Below are 5,317 nucleotides of genomic sequence, written 5' to 3'. Positions count from 1 at the left end.
CCCCCGGTGAACCTAGTTTAAAGCCCTCCTCACTAAGTTAGCGAGCTCGTCTGCAAAGATGCTCTTCCCTCTCTCTGTCAGGTGAACTCCATATCTTCCCAGCAACCCTTCTTCTTGGAAGAATATCCCATGGTCAAAGAAGACAAAGCCCTGTTTGTGACACCACCTGCACAGCCAGGTGTTGATCTGCAGGATGTACCTGTTCCTCCCTGGGCCCTTGACTGGAAGGATTGATAAGAACATAACCTGAACCTCAGACCCCCTCAATCTTGCACCCAGAGCTCTGTATTCACTTTTGATATGGTCAGGGTCTCCCCTAGCAGTACCATTGTGACCTCATGGATGAGCAGCATGGGGCACTAGTCAGGGGGCTGGATGAGCTTTGGTAGTCCCTCAGTGACATCTTGTATCTGGGACCCAAGCAAGCAGCAGACCTCCTGAGAGAACAGATCAGGTCAGCAGATAGCTCCCTCAATCTCCCACAGAGGGAAGTCTTCAACCAACACCACCCATCTCTTCTTCTTAGTGGCGGTTGTCTTGATCCTTCCCACCTTGGTGAGGCCTGGCCTGTTGTCCTCCACCAATGTAACATACTCCTCCCTCTCCACTGCTAGGGCTTCATACCTGTTCTGCAGATGAACCACTGCAGATGAAGGTTAAGATCTCTGCTTGCTGCCAGAAGTCACAAGCCTCCAGCTTCCACCCTCTTGGGTATCCATGTCCTCTCCTCTAGCACTGTCAGGCATTTCTTCCTCCACAGTCCAAGAGGTCTCCTCCAGCACTGAATCAATGAACCCCTCATGGCAGAGGATGCTTTGGAGCCTTGCTACCTCCTCCTGTAGTCCTCTTGCCTGTTCCCTGAAAGATGCAACCAGGAGGCATCACTCACACCACAGAAAACTTGGTTGTATTAATTGCCTGTGTAGATGTGTGCAATGTCTCTAATAACCCAAACTAGATTTTGTACTGATGATCTACATATTAAAAATAACTTGGATTTCCAAGTCCACAGATTCTTCCATTCCTTCTCTGAATCCTCCCTCATTCAAATCCATGACTTTGCAGGTATTCAAATGTATTAACATTTCACCTACTATGATAAAACTCCTGAGACATTACATCTCATTTTCAAGAATGTCCTTGGGAAAAAGCAGAAAATGCAGAGTTGCATGACACTTTCAGTCTATGTAGGCCACTATCATAAAACACTCACCAATAAAGTCCTATGAGCCCACATTATGCATAGGATTTTAATATTTTAGAAACATATATATTTATCTATATAATGCCTTGTCCAATATTCTCCAGTGTTAACAACTGAAGATTCTAGACAATCTGCAATTGAACTTAAGTAGAAAAAAGTATAACTATTTTCTAATTATCCTTATTTGTGTGGCTTTGTTGCTAAATTAATCCTCCAATAACAGGAAGAGAACATTACTCATATACCTGCCATTTGTTTTCTCTCTCAAAGATTTCTTTTAAACTGCCAAAGACTCTTGTGTCACTTTCGTTGAATCAGTTTACTTCTTTGCACCTTAATTTCTTCACTGGGAAGGTGGGAACAACAATAACTAGTGAAATGGTGAAACTAAACTGATTTGTTTGAAAAGTGCTCCAAAGCACTGAATAGATGTTCTCATTAGCAGTAATAGTAATACTAGTTAAGTGATAAATGCACTCCTTTTCTATACAAGGCATTAGATGAATACCAAATTTGGCATATTCTTATCATTTTACCAAAATTTGTACAGTCTGTATTATTGATATTTGGTTTTGTTTGACTGAGGCATTTGCTTGCGTCTGCTAATACACGTTATGCTGTCAAAACAAGGCAAAACTGATTTTTTTCAGAACAATATGTTTTATACTTATGGGGCATCCTTTGTTCAGTTTTGATGTTAGAAATCATCTTTTCTCTAAATTTAACTATGGCAGTTTTCCCAGGTAATCCTGTAGGAAACTTTATAAGCAGCCCTCAGGGGCGAAATAATCAGGAAAGAATAAAAAAGACAGTAATGAACAGGAAGTGCTGAACCTATTGAGACTGAAATTACACACACCATGGTACACTGCATAGGTACAGAAAAGAGTTGAGCTGGATTGATGCAAAAGCCCCTTGAACATGACAAAATGGAAATGAAAGTACAGATGTACACAGCTAAATTTTAGGAACAGGTTAATAAAGCAAGCAAACTATTGATGCCCTTGATCCTGCAAGACATTGACCAGAGAGCTACAGAGAACACATAAGTGTTGACAAACTGCTGCAGAGTTGATCAGAGCTTATACATGGAATAAGGTTAAGCACCAGGTATAGTCCCCTGTACTGGCTGTAAGTATAGCATCTCACACACTTGGCCTCTTGCCTTGATGAGCAGTGTTATAATGGAAAGGTCTGAGTGTATTATGTTCCTATTTGATGAGACATAAGCTTAATTATGATTTTCCAAAAAATACCTCCCTTTTGGGAGTATGGCTTAAAACAAAATTAGTCTTGATTTATGCTACATTGCTGACAGGTCAGATATTTGTAAGAACAAGGAGAAAAAAATTTCAGCACCATCTATATATATATAGTGCTGCCACTCTGTCATCTCTCTGCAGAGAGAAAGTCGCTTTCTTCACAGAACTAGCTGCCTAATGACTTTTTTTTGTCTGGTCAAATTATCTTCATGTCCTTTGAAATCCTTTGTGGTACCTCCTATCGACTTGCAGTGACACTTACCAGAAAGGACAAAACTGATCACTTGCCAGTCTGTTACTGCTGAACTCAGCCAATAAATGGCTCAGGATTCTACAGGATGCGTCCAAGCCCTGAGCTCACAGTCAATAGGAGCTTTATAGCCTTTTCTACCTTCCCTGCAGGAGAAAAATAGCTGCAAGTTTGTTGTTTCCAAAGTCATTGATTGGTATATTGTTAGAACAAAATGCTGACCTGATGGTCACTGCTTCAGCATGAACAGGATTTCTAGGTAGACGAATCTCATTTCCCAACTAAGCCAATTCTCTGTTGTTAACCATTTCCCTGCCTTCATCAGTCTCTATTCCAATTCTGGTAATATCTGTACAATGCAAAAAAGTGGGACAGAATAGCCAGTAAAACCACACAGATCTAACTGTAACACAGATCAGCTGGAGCACCAAAAACTATTTTCAGAGAATTATACTTATTTTATTGTCATTTTTATTTTCAGATACACTAGTTTAGTTTAATTATGCTTTCTACAATTTTAGAGAAGCTTTGGGGATTTTAGTGCTTAACATATTTACCTCCTGGAAATATATTAAATGGATATTATGCTATTCATACAGGCCATTGGGATGAAAGCAAGACAGAACCATTGCATTTGTAGTACTGTAGTAGTAGTAGTACTGTTCAACTTCTGGAATTAATCTAGATATGAAAGTATTTACCAAGAGCTTCACTCAAAATTAGGTACAAAATGGATCTCTAACTTTCCTCCTAAAAGTCATAGAATCATAGAATCAATCAATGAGTCAGAAGGGACCTAGACAGATCATCTAGTCCGACCCCCTGCCATGGGCAGGAAGGAGCACTGGGGGTAGCAGGGGTCATAAGACCCCAGCCAGGTGTTCCTGCAAGAGGCTACTAAGTTTCAATTCTACAGAGGGCCTTTCCTGGGTCAAATAGCCTTTTAAGGATTTTCATCATTAGTGTAAGAGGCTAGAGGCAGGACAATCCTAAACTGTATTAAAGATGAGAATAAATTCATTGGTCTAAAATTAAACAGACAGAAGAAATGAGATTTAGTGTAATAGGCCTTTCTTTGTGTTTGATTTTTTTTTTCTTTAAAATTCCCCTGCTGTTACCACTGGTGCAGTCTCACTGGTAGCAGCAATAATGTATACCTCATGTCATCTAACCCTGCTCAGGGCAAGTTTATTGGTTAAAATATTGACAGCTATTTATGCTTTGTCTACTGCTATTCCTGGTGCCAAGCTGCACTGGTGATAGCAGGATACTTTAAGACAGAAAAGAGAGAGGGCAGGACCAAAACCTTTCATTTTTTTAAGTAAAACTATTTAGCCTAACTTGGCTGGGTCCAGACGAACACAACTGTGCAGTATGTGGTGATGCATACACATCTGCAGTGCCACATACTACACATTCAGTTGTTCTCCCTGCTGCAAGGGAGCAGCATGGAGGGGTTTTGTTTTTTTTTGACCCCTGCATATCCAATGGTCAAAAAAAACTGTGGAGGCAAAAAGGGGAGCAGTGCATGCATGGCTAGTGTGCACTACTCTAAAGCAGAACAGGGCCAGCTAGAACTGTGTTGTGGCTGCCAGGTAGGTTCCACATGGCAGAATTGCCACTGCTACAGCCCTAGGATGCCCCTATGACCCCAGGTAGGGCTGCTGGGGCCAGCCTAGTGCTGGCTCCAGCCTCCCTTACTGCCCCTAGGGTAACCTGCTATGTACCAGAGCATGTGTGGCATGGGTGTTCCCTGGGGACAACTAGTGGCAGCACAAGGTGCACCACTGCTAGTTGTCCCCAGGGAACTAAATATCCACACCACATGTGGACATGGCCCTCCAGATTAGGGACTGAGGCCCCATAGAGAACAGTAACTTCTCAGGTAAAAAAAAATGCTGTAAAGAGGAGCAAAAAAAAAAAAAAAAAATCTTCCTGCCACTGCTAAATAACTGGGAAAGCTCTGATGTATAGATTTAAAGATCACTCACACACATGCACACACACATACAGAGGCTGTGTCTTCATGAGACACTGACTGCACAGTAGCCGGTGACTACTGCACGGTAGTGTTGCATGGCAGAAAGTGTGACACAGTACTCCTGTGTAGTAGTCATGAGCTACTGTGCAGTTAGTGTCATAAAAAAGCCATTCCTTGGTCCAAGTATGCTCCCGAGAAGGGGGCTGCAGGAAGACGAGGAGGCACCACCTGAGCAAGACAGGTGACAAATGCAAGGAGTGCCCAGGTAAGAAACAGGGGTCCAGACAGTCTCCCAAATCGGGGGGTGGAACACGCAGCTATGCAAGGCCTTAAATAACTATATACCAATGCTCGTAGTGTGGGGAATAAACAGGAGGAACTTGCCCTCGGAATAGCCAGTTCAAACCCAGACATAATAGGGCTTACAGAAACGTGGTGGGATTCATCCCACGACTTGGCAGTTAGCATTAGAGGCTATAGGCTTTACAGGCAGGATAGAGAAGGAAGGAAAGGTGGGGGTGTGGCACTTTATGTCAAGAAGCAATACACATCCTCTGCCAGCAGAATAGGGTCAGAGGAGGGGCAAGCTGAAGTGCTCTGGGTCAAGATTCAAGGGGGCC

This window comes from Gavialis gangeticus, unplaced genomic scaffold (genome assembly GCF_001723915.1).
Source record: "Gavialis gangeticus isolate Ggan-Ray unplaced genomic scaffold, GavGan_comp1, whole genome shotgun sequence".
In the NCBI taxonomy this organism is placed as follows: Eukaryota; Metazoa; Chordata; order Crocodylia; family Gavialidae; genus Gavialis; species Gavialis gangeticus.
Note: the sequence above shows the minus strand (reverse complement) of the source record.